Source organism: Xenopus laevis, chromosome 4S, assembly GCF_017654675.1.
Source record: "Xenopus laevis strain J_2021 chromosome 4S, Xenopus_laevis_v10.1, whole genome shotgun sequence".
Taxonomy (NCBI): Eukaryota; Metazoa; Chordata; class Amphibia; order Anura; family Pipidae; genus Xenopus; species Xenopus laevis.
The window spans coordinates 19,113,752-19,139,130 of NC_054378.1; positions in this window are offsets into that span (position 1 = coordinate 19,113,752).

A 25,379-nucleotide genomic window follows, 5' to 3' on the forward strand; every position below is an offset into this window, starting at 1 on the left:
TGAAACCTGAGTGCAGTGGGAGTAGTAATAGTGTGAGTTACATTGAAAGGAGAACCAAAGGCTGCAATAAAATGAAGGGAAATATGTAGAACCCTGGGCACTTTTGCAGTTTTCTTTGATTTTTCAAAGACTTCTCTTTTGCCACCTGCAATTATCAAAGCCCCTGTCCAGGTGTCTCCCAAATGAGCAGCCCCTTGCATAGAGAGCCCTCCCTGCATTAGTGTCCCAGGGTATATTTTGGCTATTCTGCCCCTACTGAGCTGCTAACAACTTCAACAACCCTAACATTGGAGCAGGAGAGAGACCTGTGGGAAAGAGGACTTTAAAAAAAAAATTAAATAATGTAAGTAAACTGCAATATTTACTAGACTCTTTAGACACTGCTTCCACCTAGAGGACAGTTTATTTTTTTTAGTTGGGTGTCTGTTTATTTGGCACCTTGGGTTTGGAGAACGCAACTGCTCATATGTTATGTGTAGGCAAAAAGAAATCCTGAAATGTTATTGTCAGATCAATCAGTTTAAATTAGGTCTTATAATGGGAATCGTGGGAAGGAATCCAAGTGTCACTTCTGAGCTTCCCATGAATGGGGGAAATTGGCAAGTGAATGCAAATCTTCTATTCCGGATTCCCCCTGAACTGTAAGAGAACTATCTGCTATGGGGAGCCTCAAGTCCAAAGACCTCTCGTTTACAAAAGGGTGAACTAGCCCTTTAAAAAGCTTTAAAGGGATGGTGTGCCTTTGTATTAACGTTTAGTATGATGCAGACAGTGATATTTTAAGAATTTACAGTTTTTTTTAAATTTTTGTGGTTATTGAATGGTTTTACTTTTTGTGCAGCAGCTCTGCTTTTAGCAGGTATCTGGTTGCTATGGTACAATTTACACTAACAACCAGACAATACCATGTATGGGAATTATGAACAGGAGAAGGTCTGAATTGAAAGATAAAGAATACAAATTAATAAAATTGTAGCTCACAGAGCAATGTTTTGGGCTGCTGGGGTCATTGAACCCCATTTAAAAGCTGGAAAAAAGAAGAAGAGGAAGGCAAATAATTTAAGCGCTATATAAACGTAGACCAATTGGAAAGCTGCAAAGAATAAAGCTGGCCATAAACGCAAAGATTTCTCATCTCCCGACCTGCCACTAACCATTCCGATCAAATAAAGTAGTTAAAGAACAGATCAGTCGATGTTCTGCCCCTGCAGCAATTGTACGAAAGTTATGTCCAATCAAAGCCAGTGACAGTCTCCCTGTGAAATTGTACAATCGGCAATACATGCAGAGATATTATCGGCAGAAATCTTTTAACCTGTCCATTTGACCAATCGACCGATCTCCGCCGGATGAAAAATGCCGGGACTTTCCACACATGGTCAGATCTTTGCGTCTACGGGCAGTTTCAGACAAACATAACTGACGGGAATTACCCTTATAATGTCAGACAATAATGAAATCATCCAGCAGGGGGCATCACAGCCCAAGCTGCAGCCCAGTCATTCACAGAGCACATATAATAAGCATCATATTTACTTGTATTTGCTATACAGGTATGGGGTCAGATATCCGGAAACCCATTATCTAGAAAGCTTTGAATTACGGAAAGGCCATCGACTTCAGATTTTTTTAAAGATGAGTTTTTCTGTGTAATAATAAAACAGTAGCTTGTACTTGATCCTAACTAAGATATAAATGATCCTTATTGGAAGCAAAACCAGCCTATTGGGTTTATTTCATGTTTACATGATTTTCTACTAGGTTATGAAGATCCAAATTAGGGAAAGATCCATTATCCGGAAAACACCAGGTCCCAAGCATTCTGGATAACAGGTCCCATACCTGTACTGTGTAATTAAATTAAAAGTGTACTCTTCTTGAAATTATGGTAAATTTCCCTTTAGAAGTATGGAACTTTGGCAGAGGATCATGGGAGTTGAAGTTCATCGCTGATGTTTTGGTATAATGTAAGGAAATGAAAAGAAAAAGCAAGGCTTGTCTGTTTCTGTTCTCTGCACTCACCCTTGGTTCTGACTCTTGAATCAATGCAGAAATCAGCTGCTGGTTAACTAGACTCTGCTACTTTGCTTCAGGAGACAGAACCAGCAGCGCAGAAAATATAAGGTGACACATGCTGCTTTCAGTAGCAATAACATTTACAAATAACTTCACGTCTAATGACTATGGGAAGGTACTTACAATAAAATTACTGGGCTGCAACTCCCAGCAATCCTCGGCATGTAATTAAGGGTTAATACAAGCTGGGATTTGTAATCTAGTAACATCTGGGGGCCCAAGGTTAAGAAAGAGGGGTGTATGTTATTCTAGAAATTTACTTTATATTTTGCTTTTTCAATTATTTGCTTTTCTGTGTCAGTTCTATTCTCTGTTGTGCCCCAAAGAACCCCTTCTTGCTCTGTACAGGGGCCATTAACCCGTGCCCCTGTACCTACTTCTATAGCCAAAGTCTTTGTTTAAGTTATCCTCCCTTGGTGCCGACCCACCTGCACCCCTGAGTGGGCCACATGGCACTGAATTAAGTTCCTGTGATCTCACAGCCCTGCTCACGTCTTTCGGGGATCCCAGGGGGGGATATACTTGTTGCGTCTGCTGATGTTACTGGACAATAAATCAACCAAAAGGCTTTGCGGAAGTTATAATAGAAAAACTTTTAAAAAACATCTGAATATATTATCTTTAAAAATATGCTGTTCTGCAACCCATCAGCCAGGTTTATCGGTACATAATTAAACATTAAATGCAGTTTTGCTTATTGTTCTGTAACGTTGAGACTTGGGGCGAGTTCCTCATATGAGCAGACTGGCACCAAACTCTTCCTATGGACACATGGAATCTTGCCACCCAGGACTTCAGTGTCTAGAACCATTCAGGCAGTTTCTCTTCATTGAGCCAGGCCCTTATTGTTTCCCCAAGAGGACAATGTGCTGTGTTTGAGGGGTAGAGACTTTCTAAAACGGAAAGGTCAGAATCCATTTCTCTAGTTGAGTGGGAGACACACAAAAACCAGACAGAGAGTTTCCCTTTCTCTTAGCAAAGGAACGATGAGACCAGAGAGGACTTGATGAATGTCCCATTGCACAAAGAGTTTCTTTAGTTTCTGGTGTCACAGACAGAGTTGTCTTTGCTGGATCCAAGCAGAGGAGAATGGCCAGGGACCTTCTAGTTGTAGAGTTCTGTGCAGCAGTTATAAGAGAGAAGATGGGGGACAGCAAGATAGAAGGGCAAGATGGAGACAGTAGGGCAGGAAGGAGAGGCTGAGAAGGAGACAGCAGGACAAGGTGGAGTTGGTAGGACAACATGGAGAAACTAGGGCAGAATGACTACGATAGCAGGGAAAGATTAAAACCGAGATGGAGATAGTAGGACAAGATGAAGTCAGCAAAAAAAGATGGAAAGGCTGAAATGGAGACAGTGGGATAAGATTGGGACAGTACAACGAGATAAAGAACGTGATGAAAACCGTAGGGGGAGTTGGCAAGAATTAGATGGAAACAGCAGGACAAGGCGGAGACAGTGGGATGAGACAATTTGGAGATAGTAGGTAACATAGAAACATTAGGGCATGATGGAGACAGCGGGACAAAATGGAGACAGCAGGGTGAGATGGAAAATTATATGGAAACAGTAGGATGACAAAGAGAACAAGATGGAAACCGTAGAATGACCTAGAGCAGTGCTCTCCAACTTCTGTGGTACAGAGGGCTGAATTTTTTCTGGCTACATGGTGGAAGGCTAATAATGGAAGCCAGTATTATTGACCACTCACTGTTTTTAAACCACACCCATTTTACAACAAGGTCATACCCATATTAATTGAGGTAGCGCACCAAAAAACCAAATGGTTGGTGCTCACTGCAGGGATATCACTCATCCTTCCCTGTGGATAACACAGCCCCCTTTCAAATGCTAACAAAACCCCAGAACAAACCCAACCAAGCTTATGTTCCACAGGCAGAGTATGGCACACCCAGGGAGCATAGGGCAGGCAGAGTATGGCACACCCAGGGAGAATAGGACAGGCAGAGTATGACAGCCCCGACCTAGAGAATGAGATGGAATGAGTAGGATGAGATAGAGAACGAGATGGAAACAGTAGAATGAGATGGAGAAAGAGATGGAATGAGTAGGATGAGATAGAGAACGAGATGGAAACAGCAGAATGAGATTGAGAACAAGATGGAATGAGTAAGGTGAGATAGTGAACGAGATGGAATGAGTAGGATTAGATAGTGAATGAGATTGAATGAGTAGGATGAGATAGAGAATGAACTGGAAACAGTAGAATAAGATAGAGAATGAGATGGAACAAGTCGAATGAAATAGAGAATGAGATGGAATGAGTAGGATGAGATAGAGAATGAGATGGAAACAGAATAAGATAGAGAAAGAGATGGAAACAGTAGGATGAGATAGAGAACGTAATGGAATGAGTAGGATGAGATAGAGAACGAGATGGAATGAGTAGAATGAGATAGAGAACGAGATGGAATGAGTAGGATGAGATAGAAAAAGATATGGAATGAGTAGGATGAGATAGAGAACGAGATGGAAACAGCAGAATGAGATTGAGAACGAGATGGAATCAGTAGGGTGAGATAGTGAACGAGATGGAATGAGTAGGATTAGATAGAGAATGAAATGGAAACAGTAGAATAAGATAGAGAACGAGATGGAACGAGTCGAATGAGATGGAATGATAAGGATGAGATAGAAAAAGATATGGAATGAGTAGGATGAGATAGAGAACAAGATGGAAATACCCAAGGGGTGCAACATTACGTCAATAAACGTGCACGTCATGGCGACTTTTCACTTCTTGATGGAAGATCAGTGAGAGGCTGTAATTACAGATGATGGAGCTAATTACACCAGATGCCCCAGCAGGGCGTCTCAGCTCAGTTTAACCAGAGGCAGAAAGCAGCTTCATGAAATCAGATGGTTCGTTATATAAAAGGAAATATTGGCACGGCGCAACCACAGAATTAGCAGAACCTTCGCTAATCGTTACTCTCAGAAAGCCACTGCCATAAATCACTTAACACATTGTTATTGCTATTGAAGAATTGAAACAAATATTGAAACATGAGAAGTGCCTGCCAGCGAGGCAGAGGATTAGCTACGGAAAATATGTTGAAAATATATATATATATACAGTGCTGCAATGATTTTACACCCCAAAAGTGATTGGGGAACTTAGAGCTTATTTACAATCATGGGTAAATATGACACCCCCCCCCCCCCAAAAGAATTCTTGGGGGACAATGAAATGAAGAGATGCAAAATTTGCACCAGGTTCAGTAACTATTAGCAACCAATTAGCAGGGAGCCTGTACTGGTTCCCATTTTTAATGCAAAATTTTTTAGGTCAACCGTGTTATGAAATACTGAGTTCACTGTGTTATATACATTCAGTAGTGTGGCTCCAGCCAACGAAGCACAAAGTGCCACTTATCAATTATCAGGCGGCTAATCCTCATATTGTTTGGCAGGCAAAAGTAAATAAAGTTACATTGGGAGATTTGATTCTTCCCTCTGATTCATCCTGCCCATATAAAAGGCTTGGCAGCGCTCCTGATTTATATTGGAAAAATCCTCAGTGACTGCCCGATGATATCTGTATGGGTAGGAACCACTGCTACAGTCACGTTTCAAAGGCCACTGCAATCAACATGTAATTGCATTCCTGCTGTAAAATAATGTGCCTTTTCCTTTAAAAGCAGCAGTCCTGCCCTACTTTATGGCTGAGATTCTAGCTATCTGTATAACAGAGCATTCTGTCCCAGTGGCTGCACAGATCCTATCTGATCCCCATTGTAAGCAGCAGTCCTGCCCTGCTTTATGTCTGAGATTCTAGCTATCTGTATAACAGAGCATTCTGTCCCAGTGGCTGCAGACAGGCCCGGACTGGCAATCTGTGGGTTCTGGCAAATGCCAGAGGGGCTGCTATAAGGTCCCATAGAAAGTCAGTATTTAGCGGGTTGGTGGGGGCTGTTTGGGCCTCTATGTGGGCTGATTGGGCCTCTGTGTACCTGAAATGCCAGGGCCTATTTTAATTCTCAGTCCGGACCTGGCTGCAGAGATCCTATCTGATCCCCATTGGAAGCAGCAGTCCTGACCTGCTTTACGGCTGACATTCTAGCTATCTGTATAACATAGCATTCTGTCCCAATAGCTGCGCAGACCCTATCTGAGACTTGTATATGTGTGCACCATATATAATAATACAGATATTCCTACAATTGAACCTAGACTATATTGGCTTCTCCCACAGCACCGCTGCCACGAAATGTAGCAGATCCGAGCATGCATTTCCCAAGGCGACTGTGACAATGGTCTATTCATGAAGCTGAGAGCAGCTCAGCAGCTGATGTTCTTTTGTCAAACGTGCGTATTAAGTTTCATGGCTACGAGAAGACTTTATTGGCCGCTGTGCAGGTATTTGAGATGTGTGAGGGAGGCACTTGCATGTAAATACCTGAATATGGTATTAAAAATTTAATGTTTTCTGCTCTTGTATGTATGCATAAATTATGGGGCTTTGCACCATTGCACGGTATATCCATTTCTGCCTTTGGGAAGCGTTACGTTAGCGCCCTCCGTGTATCTCGTACTTCTTGGTAAAATGCTCATTTAGGGTTAGGTGTCTGAAAGAAAATCATCTTTGCAGAATAAGCTGTAGTTATATCATATAACGTCCTGCAAGAGTCTCTGAGTTGTAGGCACAAGCTTTCACACTAAAGACAAAGGGGAAGTATTTTAAAAATGATTTGTGCCTGGGGGGGTAATTTTCCTCTGAACCCAACACAATGTTATCCTGGTATTAATATAGTATTGACACTCTGTAGCAAGTGAGTAGTTGATAAATAAATGCTCCCATAGCAGTGCTTGTTGGAGTTTTCCATGTGAAGCCTGCTTTGGAGGTCCAACCTTTGACTAGGCCCACAGGGCTACAGATATATAGAAACATTGGGGTAACAGTCACCCTGCTATAGTTCCAGGGGTACCCAGGGCAAAAATATGCACTCACCTCAAATCTCCCCTTAACTGGCCTTCAGGCTGGGCCCCCTTAGCGCATAACAAGGTTACAGATATATAGAAATATTGGGGTAACAGTCACCCTGCTATAGTTCCAGGGATACCCAGGGCATAAATAAGCACTCACCCCAAATCTCCTCCTAACTGGCCTTCAGGCTGGACCCCCATAGCTCATAATAAGGTTAAAGATATATAGAGACATTGGGGTAACGGTCACCCTGCTATAGTTCCAGGGGTACCCAGGGCACAAATAAGCACTCACCCCAAATCTCCCCCTAACTGGCCTTCAGGCTGGACCCCCTTAGCTCATAACAAGGTTACAGATATATAGAGACATTGGGGTAACGGTCACCCTGCTATAGTTCCAGGGGTACCCAGGGCACAAATAAGCATTCACCCCAAATCTCCCCCTAACTGGCCTTCAGGCTGGACCCCCTTAGCTCATAACAAGGTTACAGATATATAGAAATATTGGTGTAACAGTCACCCTGCTATAGTTCCAGGGGTACCCAGGGCATAAATAAGCACTCACCCCAAATCTCCCCCTAACTGGCCTTCAGGCTGGACCCCCATAGCTCATAATAAGGTTAAAGATATATAGAGACATTGGAGTAACGGTCACCCTGCTATAGTTCCAGGGGTACCCAGGGCACAAATAAGCACTCACCCCAAATCTCCCCCTAACTGGCCTTCAGGCTGGGCCCCCTTAGCTCATAACAAGGTTACAGATATATAGAAACATTGGGGTAACAGTCACCCTGCTATAGTTCCAGGGGTACCCAGGACACAAATAAACACTCACCCCAAATCTCCCCCTAACTGGCCTTCAGGCTGGGCCCCCTTAGCTCATAACAAGGTTACAGATATATAGAAACATTGGGGTAACAGTCACCCTGCTATAGTTCCAGGGGTACCCAGGGTACAAATATGCACTCACTCCAAATCTCCCCATAACAATGTATATAGAAAGATAGATTCATTGCAGCCAAAAGGCATGAATGACAGCTGGAGTGTGAAATGTTTTCTTTGATGTTGTTACATTGTTGCGTATTGTTTTGAAACGTATGCTCTATTTGTTTCCCTTTTCAGATAAAGATGTCTGTGCCCAAGATAGATACAATATACTATGTATGGCTAATGGTAAGAATACTGGGCATTTCCAACCTTCATAGTTAATACATAATTATCAAACTTTTGATGGTAGGCCCAATGAGTGGGCAGTTCCAATTGTGAACTCTTGGACTTTTGGAAAATTTTTAGAAAATTTTTTTTGAATGTTTTCGACACCATGGACTTAATGATTTTTAAATTGCACTGAGCTGTATATGAGATCTTGGTGATACCGTAATTGTCTATACCTCACTAAGGTAATCAACACACCTTCTCCATGTAACCTCACTTCCTGTATACACACCTTTAAAAGTTTGTAAATACTATGTATGTCTTACACTTGATAAAGGGCGAGCAGCCCGCAACATGTTGTGCTAATAAACCACTTAGCAGTAAACTCTGCTCTGAGTGCTTTCTCTCAGTTCCTATTACCTAATTGAATAACCTTCCTACACCTGGAGCGGGGGTGTCTTACTGAGATTGAGCGCTCGACCAGACCCCAATACCCAGTCATCTCTACGTTGTTTGGAATGTATATAGAAACATTGGGGAAACAGTCACCCGGATAGAGTTCCAGGGTACAAATAAGCACTCACAGTGGCGGGACTACCGGGGGAGCAGGGGGTGCAATTGGGCTAGGGCCCGCACCCCCTCAGGGCCCCCCGGCAGCTCGGGCACCGCAGATTACCAGGAAGATAATTGCGTACAGAGGGGGGCGGGGGCCCGGCTGCACGTTTCACACCAGGGCCCGCCCCCCTCTAGTTACGTTACTGAGCACTAACCCCAAATCTCCCCCTAACTGGCCTTCAGGCTGGGTCCCCTTAGCTCATAACAAGGTTACAGATATATAGGAACATTGGGGTAACAGTCACGCTGCTATAGTTCCAGGTGTACCCAGGGCACAGACAAATACTCACCAGCTCATAACAAGGTTACAGATATATAGAAACATTGGGGTAACAGTCACCCTGCTATAGTTCCAGGGGTACCCAGGGCACAAATAAGCACTCACCCCAAATCTCCCGCTAACTGGCCTTCAGGCTGGGCCCCCTTAGCTCATAACAAGGTTACAGATATATAGAAACATTGGGGTAACAGTCACGCTGCTATAGTTCCAGGTGTACCCAGGGCACAGACAAATACTCACCCCAAATCTCCCCCTAACTGGCCTTCAGGCTGGACCTCCTTAGCTCATAACAAGGTTACAGATATATAGAAACATTGGGGTAACAGTCATCCTTCTATAGTTCCAGGGGTACCCAGGGCACAAATAAGCACTCACCCCAAATCTCCCCCTAACTGGCCTTCAGCCTCAAGCATTCAAAACATTAAAATATTTTTTATTCATTCCCGCAGTGCCGAATTCATGAGGATCAATTTGGAATTTTCCAAATTACAGAGAACGACAGGAATGCAGTGGGTTAGATTCCAATGTGAGCCAAAAGGTAAGAGCTTGTCGGTAGGATGGAGGCTTAAACTTGGAACAAAAGAATGAAACCAGTGAGTGATTTCACATAATGAACTGAATGAAGTTCAGTCACACCTAGAAAGCAATGGGGCCTCTTTGCTGCCAACTTGACACCAGCGGTGTATCAAATCTAAATCCTCTTGTTCTTAGCCTAGGAAAAAAAGGTTGATGGTGTGATGGGTGTGCACAATATTCCTAAATGCAAAATGTTTTTTAGCATCATCCAAAACTTTCCGCAGAATAGATTCTTTATTGCAGATTGAAGTCAATCTACCATACCTGTATGAGTTTGATTCAGACATACATATGTCCAAATGGTTCCTTTTGAGGACCCCCTGATGGATCAAGTCAATTTTACTGAAGTTGGCTTTTAGTAGAAAGACAACTTCATCCTCCCTAATGTTAACCAAGACTCAGGGCTTCCTGGTTGAACCTTGTTCTTAGAATGTCCTTGGTCTCTGGTTTTCAGATAGTTCCCTAGTTTATTGGCTCTTCATGTTGTGACTCCTTGGGTTTTCTAATGGAAACTCAATGTGTTTTCTGAAAGGCCACTTCATCTGCCCCAATATTAACTTTCAGCGAGGTTTCCATGATGTCCAGCATGTCCTTAGGTTTTCCTTGGTCTTTGGATTTCCTGATAACCCCCTAGTTTACTGGAGGCCCTCTATGTTGGGGTACCTTTGGCTTCTTAGTGGGACCTGGTCTTGGGCTTTCTGAAAGGCCACTTTATCCTCCCCACTTTTAACCTTGAGTGAGGTTCACTGGTGGAACAATGTTCTTAAGGTGTCCTTGGTCTTGGATTTCCTAACACTGCCTTGATTTATTAAAGACCATTAATGCTGGGATTCCTTGGGTTTCCTAGTGGGACCTGGTCTTTGGGTTTCCCCAACATCTCTCATCTAAAAGAAGGAAAGAAGCACTAATCTATTCCTAAGGATAAATATTTACATAAAAATAATAGGTGAAGATATAAAGAAACACATTTAATTGTTGTTGCCCTCTCACTGTGATAAACACAGACTCATACACAAAAAGAGATGCTGTGAAAGATAGCCTCATCACATGAAAGGCAGAACCGCACAATGTCTTTGAGTCTGGGTATGTTGTTCTTTGCCACAATCAGCAAACAGAACACATATCAGTGTAGGCGTTCTCTAAGGAAATTTTGTCATGGAACAAATTTAGTGGAAGGATCGAGCACAACAGTTCTAAACACACAGCGTGAGAAGTGGGATACAGCAGTGTTGTGCAGCAGCTGCCCGAAATGTCTTCCACCTGTATTTTGAAGTGCCCACAATCAGCGGCACAAATTTCACAGAAAATGTCTTTTCTGCAGCACTCTATGCACTCTAAGAATGAAATTAGACAGAAAATAAGGCTTATATGACACCATTTTAGCACCACTTCGTTTTGGTGGTAAAATAATCCTAAGAACGTTAACTAAGGCAACCAATCAAATTTTTTTTTGCAAGATTTGGATGAACTCAAGTGTTTGGCTGAATCAAATTTGAATGCTTAAAATGAAAGGACGTTAGGTCACATGGTTAAGAAAATATGCAAATTTAGGGTTAGGATTTAGTTCAGCCAGGCACTTGAATTCCAAAACCTGCCAAAAAAGGCTAGGATCTGGAAAAATCCTGAACTGAACCTTTGATTCAATAAATCCCTACTTTACATCCTCTTGCCCTGTTTTGGATTGAAGATTTGTAATGTTTCCCAAAAGTATGGCCTTAGAAGGTGTCCTGTGGGACTTGTTTTAAGGATCTCCATAAACTGTCTTTGGTTCACTATTAGGGTTTTTCTAGAAAAAAATACTTAACATTGCAATCATGCAACATTTTACCAGCCAGGCCGGTAAAATAGCGGCCAGGTGGCAACCTTATTCCCTAACTGTTAGCCTGCCCCACCCAGTGTAGCTTGGACTTGGAGCTGTTGCAGGGGACCTCAGCCTCTCCTAGATACAGGTGAAAGCCCAGCTTGAAGGTCACATTAGGGTAAGATTTGGGGATAAATGTGTATTTGCTGCTCTAGATATTCTTTAAGCTATGATGGGATAACACCAACATTTCCCAACTTTGCATTCTCTATCTGCTCTCATTTCATGAGCTAAATGGGGTCTTGACCAAAGGTTGGACCTTCAAGCGAGGCTAGAACTGAACTGATGTTCCCTATAACTCTTGTCCATTCGAAATATGTTCCATTTCTAATGCCACCCTCCTCTCTGTCTAGGATAAAAGCCCTGATTTTATACTCAGATTTCTACTGTGCTCAAAAGCTTTAACAAAATCTAATTACATCACAGCCTTGCCTTCATCCAGTTTACTACTTAACTTGTATGAAGAGTTACTCAGATCTATTCAGCATGTGGGTTCTTTCATAAAACCAATTTGATTTTCTGTAATTTTGGCTCCAATAAATTTATGATCAGCATCTCTCCCGAAACCTCTCTTTTTGCTGGTTTAAGTTTTACCAGTCTGAAATTACCTGAACATGATCTTAATATTAATCTTAATATTAATCTTAATGATTTTAATATCCTTATATTGTATGTTAGATCCCTTCTCTATACAACCATATATTCCATACTTCCTCAAATTTGCTTATTTTATTGTTCATTAATGAACAATTAAACGGCAGATTTTGTTTTTGAAGAATTCTTCATGGGTCTGAGAATAATAATTTTCTAAATGTAATTATAGTGTTGAACTGACAGTTCTGGTGAATGTGACCTTGTTTCTCGGTGGCTGCCGGTTGCTGATAGCACCAGGGGGGTATTTAGTTAGGATTCAGGTAAATAAGGTGACGCCCCCTAGAAAGGTGGCACTTGCCCCTGTTGTTTATTAAGGTTAAATCGCATGTAATCGCAGAAATCCTAGGCTAGAGCTTTAGGGTAGGGACACACTGGGCGATTTGGGGAGTTTTAGTCGCCTGGCGACTAATCTCATTTGGGGAGAAAAAGTCGCGGCGATTAGTCGCCAGGCGACTAAAACTCTCCAAATCGCCCAGTGTGTCCCTACCCTTAAAGAGTATCTAAGGACCTGCTATTGGGAACTGCCCTATCTCTGTATATCACAGCAAAAGAAAACACCCTGGATAAATATTCTGAACCTCGATCACCTGTTCTTCGCTGCTGCTGCACGTTTTGTTCTGAGATTTATGAGATGACCAGGCGTTTATTAAAACGTCGCCCTAGTTATTCCATCAAGATCCGACTTGCAGTGCCCGCGGTAGTGCACTCATCTATCCTATTTAAGGGAAAGCGTAATTACCTATTTATTGACACCTTTACGTTTGAGAATGGGAACAGGACAGACGCCGATTTGAGCATCAAAATGAAAATGTTTAAATTGAGCTAGTGATGTTAAGATGAAAAAGAGGTGCTGAAATGAGGATTAAGATTTAAGGATTTTTTATGGCATGTGCCAAAATGGCAATTCAGTCATGCTTTATGGCAGATGCTCAACACCGCCAGCAATGGGCAGCAATGTGTTCTTTTGAATCCATTTTTATGTGACATTGTAAGCATTAAACAACACTTTTGAATTACATTTTCTTGCATTAGGAAAAAATATTTGGTTTGGGTCCCGTCAGTTACATGACACACAGAGGCAAACCACATCTTCTGCTATTCATACAGACCCTTGTGTTAACTATTGATCTCTGTGTAAAGCTCAGCTATGTGAATGATATGATGATTTTATCTTTGTATGAAGTTGCTTTGTGTTTTGATTTCACATTTTTGGGTACAGGTCACATTCCTACATGTGCTTTTATTTAAATTAATTTTAATGATGATTGCCTTAATTACAGTGAGTGTATAATGCAAGCAGCTGGGATCCAAACCAACCTTACAACTTCAATACCATTAGCTGCCTCTCATAGGAATCACAGGGGCATTTACTGTACAATCTGCAAAATAACCTTGTTTAACATTGAGAAGGGATTATACTGACCCCCTCAACTCATAATGAGGTTACAGATATATAGAAACATTGGGGGTAACAGTCACCCTGCTATAGTTCCAGGGGTACCCAGGGCACAAATAAACACTCACCCCAAATCTCCCTCTAACTGGCCTTCAGGCTGGGCCCCCTTAGCTCATAACAAGGTTACTGATATATAGAAACATTGGGGTAACAGTCACCCTGCTATAGTTCCAGGGGTACCCAGGGCACAAATAAGCACTCACCCTAAATATCCCCCTAACTGGCCTTCAGACTGGGCTCCCCATGCATTGCTATGAGTTCAATTACATGTACAATGTATACACATGGTTTCCCATAATAAAGAGCAGACAATGACCTCATGTACACGGATGTGAATGCTCATTACCATAATAACTGGAGGGAGAGAAATCACCCAATAAATGTTTAGGACTGAAATGAAACATCTTTTTATTACATGACATCAGTACCTACACCCCAGTTCCACAGTGAGGCTCCCAAAGACGCCCTGTGCCCTTTGATATTTTTTGTAAAGACTCCAGAATACCTTTGGGCAGGATCCCAGTGGCCGCGATGAGCTCCGAGCTCCTTTATTGCTCGTAACAAACCTCTGTGATGTCAGTAGCTCTGTCCCACACTGACAGACATGTCCCAACAGTTAAATAGTTAACAGAAGGTTTATTGCAACGTAACATTTTTATTAAGCTGTTGGCTTCTCTCATAAACTACAACCTCTATTAAACTATAATAGGGCATTAAATGCTAAGGGGTTTCTTTTTCTGTACTGATGTGAATCTGTATTGCTTAGGGTATTCTGCACTGTATAGAGCAGTGATCCCCAACCAGTAGCTCGCGGGCAACATGTTGCTCCTCAACCCCTTGGATGTTGCTCACAGTGGCTTCAAAGCAGGTGCTTATATTTGAATTCCTGGTTTGGGGCAAGTTATGATTGCATAAAAAACAGGTGTACTGCCAACCAGAGCCTCCTGTAGACTGCCAGTCCACATAGGGGCTACCAATAGCCAATCACAGCCCTTATTTGGCACCTCCCAGGAACATTTTTCATGCTTGTGTTGCTCCCCAACTCTTTTTACAATTGAATGTGGCTCATGGGTGAAAAAGGTTGAGGACCCCTTGTCTAGAGGCTAATCACTGTCCTAACAAATTAAGCCTGCCCTGCTTTATGGCAGCTGAGATTCTAGCTATCTGTATAATGTCACAGTGGCTGCACAGATCCTATCTGATCCCCATTGGAAGCAGCAGTCCTACCCTGCTTTATGGCTGAGATTCGGGCTATTTTAAGTTCTAGATATTACTGGAATTGCAATCATCAGGTCAGAACCTTAAATGGTCCATGAACCCAAAAACCTCTGTGCTACGAGATTGACCCCCTGACCAGAGGTCAGGTGAAGATAATGCATGACCCAAAAGTCACGGTTTGTATCCACCTTTTCCAAAAATCCCACAGAGGAATGTGACACCTCTATTTGTCTTTGTTCTACAGAACTCACTGTTATCTGCAGCTGAAGCATCTCTGGATAAACACAGAGAGGTGAATAAACTTGGGTGCCGGACGCAGATACGTAATGATTGATAGACCATTCTGAATGAATCCAGAACCCACACACTGGTGTCATTCATTTCAGCAGATATACAGGAGTCAGGGAATGATAAAACATCATGTAACACGTGAGGCAGCTTCAGGTGACATCGGAAGATCGAAGCAATTCGTATGCCATCCTGCTGTCGATTTGTATTCGTGCCGGCGGGAAGGCATTTCGGGGCGATTAGTCACCCCAAGTACAGAAGATTTGTCTCTGGATGACTAATCTCCCTGTCTGCCACCACCCTTATTCAGCAGAGACCTTTATTAAGGTGCAGCAGCTGCATCCATTCTAGCGCGACCTCAATTTTGTTTCCAGTTGCAAATGAGGCCTACGATTTCCATTTGTTTCTATGGAGAGATATCCGGGTGCTCCTTATTTACTGCTCAGGGCTCCATAATCTTTTTGGAAAGGTCTGACACCAAGTGATAAGGGGAAGGGCACAATTTATGGCAGTTGCCATCACGGAAATCCTTCATGAACGATGTACAAATCATTCAGTGTTAAACAGGTCATAGCGAAGCTGACAGTTGCTGCTGGCAGTCAGAGCAGAGGAATACTATTATTGTTGGCGCTGGAAAGTGATGACGGAAAAACAACGTGGTGCTGTTGATATGCAGAGAGCCATCAAGCGTTGGCATGAATCACCTCTCCAGATGATGTTGCCCTTGGCATGGCCCGGGACGGTGACGCCCAAGTATATAAGAAGTCTGTGACTCAACTGCTTCAGGTGTCACTCAAAACCCTAGAATATTTTTCATTTTCTCTGCTCATAATTTTGTGCATATCTTGGCTTGTGTACGGCTGGAGGTTCTGTTTGTTTTCAGCCATCGAAAGTGTCTAGATTGGGGTGTTCTGTAACAGGCAGTAGTGATGCATAGTTATAGGTGTACAATCTGACTCCACTCGCTTGGGTAGATGAAGGTGCAGGTTACTGACAGCCTGTTAGTCTGGCATTCTTGCTTGTACATTAAGTAAAGTATTTAAAAAAATTCCGACCAAACTAGAATCCACAATTTGACCTTATTTTTCATTGAAACAACTCGATAAAATCGGTTTGGGGAAAAAAAACCTCAAACATTCGTGTTTTTGAGAAAGAAACCCCCTGAATTTTTGAGTTTAATTCACGAAAGGCTAGGTTTTTTCTTGAAATCGCTCGAAACCCCCGATATTTTTGATTTTTTCTGAGCTGCATAAACAGCCCAGGACATGCCGTTCCTGTTGGGCCAGCCATGTGACAATTATGGGTTTTTATTAAGGGTTAAACGCACATTTTTGCTTATTGTGTAATGTTTGTGTAGTACAAGGACAGTTACACAACTACCTACTCGCCAGAGTTAATAAGGTAGAACCTCCCCATATACATGGGTATGGAGCAGACAAACTCAGCATGGTATTTCCATTTAAAGGGCTAGTGTACTTTTAGACTAAAATTCACTATGTTACAGAATGTCCTCTTCTTAACAGTTTTAAACTGTACAAGTAATAACCATAAAAGGCAATGGAAGGGGAGAACTAAAAAATAACACAAAATAACATTAAAGAAAATGGATCAAGAGGACATATTTTATTAAATATAAAAACCAGCAACTTTCAGATATGTTAAGTTTCCGCATCCTTGGTTGTTGGGTAATAGTCCCAGTTACCCCATATATTGCTATGTAATTTCAATGTGTTGCTTCTTCGAGAGGTCATTTTCTCAAATTTCTTATTGTTTTCAAGCCTGGAAATAACTTTCCGAATTGTAGGAATTGTTGAGGATTTCTATTTGGAGCTGATTGCCAATCGGGCTACTTGGTTAACCCACTTTTGAGATGCATTTTTGAGGTTTGGAATAAGGAGAGCTAATAGCAAATGGGGCATTTCTACATTTAAGGCTGTTTTAAGAACCATTGTTATTAGATTAACAATTTCTAACCAAAAGTTTGTCAATTTCAGGCAAGCCCACAGTTAGGGTTGCCACCTTTTCTGGAAAAAAATACCAGCCTGCCTCTATATTTATAATTTTTCCCTATTAATAACATTGGGATCAACCACCATTTTTACCGGCCAGGCCGGTAAAATACCGGCCAAGTGGCAACCCTACCCACGGTATATGATGTAGTGTACCTTTGAGTTGGCAACCTCTCCAGCACATAGGACTACTTTGCGGAAACATTTTGGAGAGTCTGTCCGGAGTGAAGTACCACTTCATCATGGTTTTATATACACTCTTTTTCTGTTGAGTACACACAGTTATTCCACGTGCATTCTCCCAAATTTTACCCCACTGGAATGAAGTCAGTTCCTTTTCCCATGCATTTTGCCAATATTGCATGTAAGAATGAATCCTCTGGTAAGGCGTTCAATAGGTTATACAATTGTATGGTAAGATCCTTGTATGGAAAGCTACCTCCTAATATTTTCTTAAATGGGGTTAACTGGATCTGGTATTGCTGCCCATATAGTGTCGTGAAATACTGAACTGTTTCTTTTTTTAATAATTATTTGCTTTTCTCTTTTGCCTCTTTCCAGCATTCAAATGGGAGTCACTGACCCTGGCAGCCAAAAACGATTACTTGGTGAGGCAACAATTGACCTTTTCTTCTGTATCTTTCTATTTATCACCAGTCCTATTCATTGGACCCTAGCAACCAGATAGCTGCTGAAATCCTCAACTGAACAAAAAGCAAAATCATTCAATAGCTACAAAAACACTTTAAAAAATTAAGGCCAATTGCAAACTGTCTTAGATTATCGCTGTCAGCATCATAGTAACAGTTTGTTTAAAGGTGAACTTCGAAGGAATGCTGTTTGAAAATAAATATTCCTTGCCCAATGCTGGCATCGATGCCCAACACCATACGGTTCTGTTAGTGACCGTATAATTTGCAGCTCTGGATCTAAGAGACAGCCTCTAATTACCTGCAAGGATCCAGTGATTTCAAAAGCCTGCAGATAAGGCTTGTGCCTGAATACTTGTAAAGACCTGCAGCTCCTCGGTGCACCGACCCACCTGGGACTGTAGTGGCACCGTGCCAGGCAGACACTATTATTTCAGCTCTTAGTTGTGAGTTAGCAAAGAAGACAGAGGTATCAGCTTGTCTGCATGTGGGAAGTGAGGATTCTCCCACAGACTCATGTATCAGCATCTTATTTACTCCAAGGGGTACATTCACCAACTGCAACTTCCAGTGAAGGAATGCTCTGGGCACACAATAAGCTATACCCTCAGAATGTACTGTCTAAGGGAATCAATATGGCACCTCCTCCCATATGTATAAATACAAATATACAGAGAAGGAATGCTCAGGGCACACAATAAGCTATACACTCATACTGTACTGTCTAAGGGAATCAATATAGCACCTCCTCCCATATGTATAAATACAAATATACAGAGAAGGAATGTTCTGGGCACACAATAATCTATACCCTCATACTGTACTGTCTAAGGGAATCAATATGGCACCTCCATTCTCCCATATGTATAAATACAAATACACAGAGAAGGAATGTTCTGGGCACACAATAAGCTATACCAACATACTGTACTGTCTAAGGGAATCAATATGGCACCTCCTCCCATATGTATAAATACAAATATACAGAGAAGGAATGTTCTGGGCACACAATAAGCTATACCCTCATACTGAACTGTCTAAGGGAATCAATATGGTACCTCCCTCCTCCCATATGTATAAATACAAATATACAGAGAAGGAATGTTCTGGGCACACAATAAGCTATACCCTCATACTGTACTGTCTAAGGGAATCAATATGGCACCTCCTCACATATGTATAAATACAAATATACAGAGAAGGAATGTTATGGCACATAATGAGCTATATCTTTATAATGTACAGTCTAAGGGAAACCATATGGCAACGCCTACCCACACATATAGATGCAAATCTAAAGAGAAGGAAGGATTTTCCCATATGTTAAACGTCTTTAAAGGGAAAACCACTGTTTCAAACCAAAACCCAAGAGAAAGATTTCCTGCTGAGCTGGATGCATTTATTTAATTTTCACCTATTTTTCCGGTATTTTTCCGGTATGGACAATTTGGGAGAAGGGGATTTGCATCCAGATTAGAGTTACATTCATCCTGGTCCATGAAATTATTTCCCCAGTAAGGCCAAGGAGAAAGAGACGCTCCCTAATAAACAATCCCTCTATTGGTCTCGGGGGCTATTAGATTTCCCAATAAGCTTGCGGTTTTGTTACTTTCTTTCCCTTTTTCCTGTGTTTTTTGCCCTAGCAGGGCAGGACATGTTATTCTGTATATAGCGCAGACAAGAGATCCAAATGTCCCCAAAGGAAACAATGTATAAGTAAATATTATGTTAGGTGTCTGTGCAGAGTCTCATCACACAAGTTTTAAGAACGGCGTACAATGTAATACTAAAGGGTGGACACAGTCGTGCTGGGATGTGTAGTTTAACAGCCCGGAGGTGTGAATTATACATGGGCCAAATAAATAACGTGTACCATGTTGGTTATAAAGCAACATGGCAGCGTTTCCTTATTTTACAGGTGCATCTTAATCAGCCTCATGTATAGGAAAGCAATTTGTCTCTCGTTACCTCGGCCCAATAAACCCAATCTTTTCACGCTTGTCTCTCTGCTGACACTTTTATTACAGGGATATACAAACAGAGAGTGTTTTATTGATGAAACACTACATTCTGTGTGCCTGCATAACGAGGGATTAATCATGTCTCTTTCCAACACCTCTGGGGTGTAAGCAGGGCCGCCATCAGGGGGGCACAGGGTGGTGTACGGGGCACCGAAGCCCTGCCGCCTGCTTCCGAAGTCCCGAACAGCTGAAAGGACTGGGAGTCAAAATAGGCCCTGCTATTCCAAGTAAACAGAGGCCCAAGCAGCCCCCTCCCAGCCCACTATATGGTAATTTTCTATGGAACCATACAGCAGCCCCTCTGGCATTTGCCAGAACCCACAGATTGCCAGTCCGGGCCTGCAAAGGATCCACCATGTACTTGATAGTCTGCTCTCTGATGGGTCAGTAACCACAGAACCCAGTAGGGTAACAAAGCCTCTGACACGGTACCTTCTTGTATATTAAGTAAGATGGCACATAAAGGGCACTTGTAACAAATACTCTACCGGAAGTCTAATAGCTTGATCATAAGCATTTAAGGAACGGGCCAATAACCAAAACCATTTGACCCGGTAGGAGAAGAAAGCCTGACAGGAACCAAGATGGAACATTAAATAGTTTTCTTTCAACCCTGCCCTGCATGAATCCAGAGCCGAGCACAGTGCATTTATCATGCAAATAACACACAATAATGACATGTCATGTGCATCTTTGTGCGTGTTTCATTGTCCTCCATCAGCTGAGAGGGACCAGACTGAGTGTTCTGGCCCATTTAGCAGTCGCCACGTGTGAATGTTGCTGTTTGTGTTTCCGTGCATTTTGGGCAAAGTGACAGACACTGGTGCAAGAGACCATGGAGGGCTGTCATTACATGGGGTGGGATCCTTTCCCGGCTCTAGAGCACCCTGCTGATTTGATCCAGCACATTCATTTGTTCAACATCCACCCGCCTCCTTCTTGGTTTATCCCAGTTTTTTTTTATCTTTGGGGAGGGGAGGGGACATGATATAGTGAATAAAGTACCCCCTCTTGTAAAATATAAGGATATTATAAGTTACCGAGGAGTTTCATGACCATATAAAAACACGAGGCCGAAGGCCGAGTGTTTTTATACAGGTCATGGAACTTCGAGGTAACTTCTAATATCCTCATATTTTACAACTGGGGGTACTTTATTTATTATAATACACAAATTTTAGTGAGTCATGTGACAGAAATTACATCACTACTCACCGTTTATAACTGATGACATCACTACTCACCGTTTATAAGGATATAATTTACAAGATATTCATGGCTTTTGTGTATTATAAAGAGATATTATATTGACCATTTATTTTACTTTCCAGAGAAAAGCAATCATGGAAGATACTGCTTTGTAAAACCATGCATATATTCTTATAATCTGCCCACTAGAAGGCACTGTTCTTTAAAGGCTACCCATGAGGTTTCCTCTTCTGAGCAAGCACTGCACTACCAGAAGGAGCTGGGTTGGACACAGGTACTTAATGTACTCACCAGCAACACTGACCTTATGTACTTTTATGAGCTGTGAGTGTTTGTTAAACTGGGCTATTTCTAGGGCCTGGAATGTCAATATTGAATAAATAGAGTATTTCACTGTTATAAGCAAACATACTTCCTAGGATGGGTACTGCAACCTGCCTTAATGCAATATCGCCCTGTTCCTCATTAAATTTAATTCTTTGCCATTTCCTCTCCCACCCTCTAATTTATTGTATCACCCGTGGGTTGGGTCCAAACAGGTCAGAGCTGGAAATGTGTTGGGCTGAGCAGGCTCTCTGGCAAGATATTGTTCAAAACATTATAATATATAATCATGTATTATAAGGGATAATACCCCCTACGCTCAATGATAAAGATATTAGAAGTCACTGAGGGATTCTGCAAACATATAAAGACACAAGGCTGCAAGCTGAGTTATACAAGGAATTCTGAATAGCACTCATGTATTTTAAGGAATAATGTACCCCCTACTGTAAACGATAAGGATATTAGAAGTCACTGAGGGGCTCTGTGACCATATAAAGGCACAAGGCTGCAGGCTGAGCTATACAGGGAACAAGTATCACTCAGGTATTATAAGGGATAATTTACAATGCACAATATTCTTGCACAAGTTTAGAAAGGACTTATAATCATCAGAGCATTAGTCTCAATTACGGATAATAAAGGGATGTAACATACGCTTTGGAAATATTTAAGGGATTAAGGTTTAATTGCCGGTGTCTTAACTTGTGACTTGAATGAACAAAACTACAAACTGCTCACAAAACCAAATTAAAGGAGAACTCCACCCTAAAGCCATTTTTTCATAATAAAAAAAAATGGAATTCTAAGCAACTTTCCCATGTACATTAATGAAAAAAAACTGTAAATGGGTCTTAAAAATGATTTGTTATAGCTAATGAAAGCAGTATCTGTTTGGCTGTCTGTCTACATTCTATGGACTGGTGGTTCTGACTACTGAGACAATGTAGCAGAAACCAGCCTGTGCTTCTTGTATATGCTTTGATATATAATTGACCCCCGCACTGAAATATGTACCTCGGATTGCAACACAACTAAGTCTTTGTTGGCGCCTGATATTCAGCTAATTGGTATGCGCTCCGTGATGGCTCAATAATCACTTTTCAGCTTAAATAGAAAATCACAATTTGTCTGAACAACCGAAGAAAGGTTCCGTCTGTGCATTCACTGGGGACACAGAGAGTCTCATTTTTGTTAATTAAGTGTGAAAACTATTATGTTTCAATTCCATGTATGTATTTTTCTGAGGCTCTGTACTAAACCAATTCTTTTGCCCACCCCCCCATCATTACATCCCCAACTTGCGCTGCAAAATAGTGTCCCTGCTCCTCCCCTAAAGCTGGCCATAGACGTACAGATTTTAGCCTTGTATCCAACGAATGGTCAGACGTCGCAATCTTCTGACCTGCCACTAACCATTCACAATAAATAAAGTAGTAAAATAACAAATCAGACGATGTTCTGGCCGTGGCAGCAGTCGTAGGAAAGTTATGTCCGACAAATAGAAGAGACAGTCGCCCACTGATTTTGTCAGATAAGCAATACATGCAAAGAAATTATCATTAGCCGACAGAAATCTTCTAACCTGTCCCATCAGTTAAACAACTGCCACGGAACACAAAATTGCGGGGACTATGTACACACGGTCTGAAAATTGCACGCACCTTCGATTCGTACGACTTTATCTTTGCGTCTATGGCTAGCTTTAGACTTGAATGTTCTCATTATAAATGGAATGCAAGCTACTCCATTCATTAGCATTATGCCCAAATTGCAAGCAATCAGCTGTTAGCTTTCACTGACTTTGTACAGATGGAGTAATGAAAGAAATGATAGTGCTTAAGATGGCCATACACGGGCCATACACGGGCCGATAAAAGCTGCAGACAGACCGAGTCAGCAGCTTATTGGCCCGTGTATGGGGCCCTGCGACGGGCTTCCCCGATCGATATCGGGGCCCACAATCGGATCAGCCCGATATTGCCCACCTCAAGGTGGGCATATCGGGGAGCGATCCGCTCGTTTGGTGACATGGCCACCTTTAGCCTTGACTGCACCGTAAACAAATTAAACTTGGGTCTCCAAATGTTGTTGGCCTACAACAACCAAGCATGAGTGAACCTTTGATCGTATGTTGAGGATAGGGTTGCTACCTTTTCTGTAAAAAACTACCGGCTTTCCTATATATTTATCTTTTTTCCCTATTAATAACATTGGGATCAACCATCATTTTTACAGGCCAGGCCGGTAAAACACCGGCCAGGTGGCAACCATAGTTGAGGAATCAGTGGCGTAACTATAGTGAGCCGGGCCCCCTTCAAAAAAATCTGTAGAGGGGCCCAGCGTATTCCAATCCCCATTCTCCCTCCTACTTACCGCCCAGATCACGCCCACTCCCCGCCCACTATCCACCCAGTGCCGACGTGCTCTGCTTCCCCACAGCAGGTAAGAGAGCTGCTGGGGAAGGGGTTCTTGTTGGTTATAGAGGAAGCAGACGGGCCCCCCTTTTTCCCTACACCCCCTGCAACTGCAAGGTCTGCTTCCTCTATAGTTACGCCACTTTGAGGAATGCTGGCAGTTGCAGCCCAGCAAAATCTGGGGACCCCCAGTTAAAAAAACGGGGGAATAAAGGCAGTCATATATTGCTCAATAGTATAGGCATCAGTTATGCTGGATGTGCAAATACACAGGCTCATCTATATAACATAGCAAAAGCATATCAAGCATGTCCAATCGGTGGCTCCCTGGCTGTTATTGAACTACAATACCCAACACCCCAACCACAGGTAGAGGATCCCAGCATTAAAACTGGTGGGGAAAAAAAGGAATATTCCCACAAGCGCTTGTAACTGTCCAACCATTGGATCCTGACATAATAGAGGGAGAAAGTTACAAAACATACACGGAATTGTACCAGGTCATTGGGGAGAAATGTCAACAGTTTCACACAAAAGGTGGAATCTGTCAGGTTTATGGCTCCGAGCCCTGTCCGTAAATACTCTCTTCTCTTGCAACACAGGGGAAAAGTGCAAATATTTCCAGAGCAAATAAAATAGCAATCTTTTTATCCCTTTGTTTTCAGTGCGAGGGATGTGAGAGAGCCTTGTGTAAATGGTTCCTCTCCTTTGTTCTGCACTTTGTTACAATGTTTCCTTCTCCTCCTGATACGCTTCCACCTCTCACTTCATACTTGGCTAATCAAAATGGAATTGCTGCTGAGTTGCTTGGGTCCCACTTTTCCTAGCAACCAGGTAGTGGATTGAATGACAAGCTAGATGATGAATTATTGCATGTACTAAATAGATATAACATCACAAAAAGATCCCGAAATGCAATGCTCTGTGCAATTACACTGTATGGGGTTGCAGGTCAGGCACCGGTAACCCAGTCACTGTGTTGACAAAACATTTGCTGAAACTTTAATGTTTCCACTGTTTCACACTTGTTTCCTAAAAACAACCCCTTGAAACACCTGTTCTACTTCAGTCTTGGAAATGTTTCACATGCAGAACCGGACTTTATAATTACTGCTAGTAATGGTAAATGGTAAAGTTGAAGTCAGTGAAGAGTAACCCTCCCAACACCCTCCTCTCCCTTGCCTCTGTCCCTATATGTTAGGGATAGGTAGCACTAGATAGGTACCTAATAAATAGGGGCAGAGAGAAAAGGAAAGTGTTGGAAGGGTTACTGCCTGCTCTGCTCTCATTTCCCTACAGAACTAGGGATTTGTAGCACTAGATAGGTACCTAATATATAGGGACAGAGACAAGAGGAAAGTGTTGGAAGGGTTACTGCCTGCTCTGTTCTCATCCTACAGAAATAGGGATTGGTAGGACTAGATAGGTTCCTTTTTCTGAAGGGAAATTAGAACAGAGCAGGCAGTAACTCTTCCAACACTTTCCCCTTGTCTCTATCTGTATATTTTAGGAACCTACAGGTATCTCATTTTACAATTAACTCTCCCAGCTCTTCCCATTCTCTCTCTGTTGATTTCACCCTCACTTTATCCCAATGTTTCATCCTTATGATGTTGATTTCTA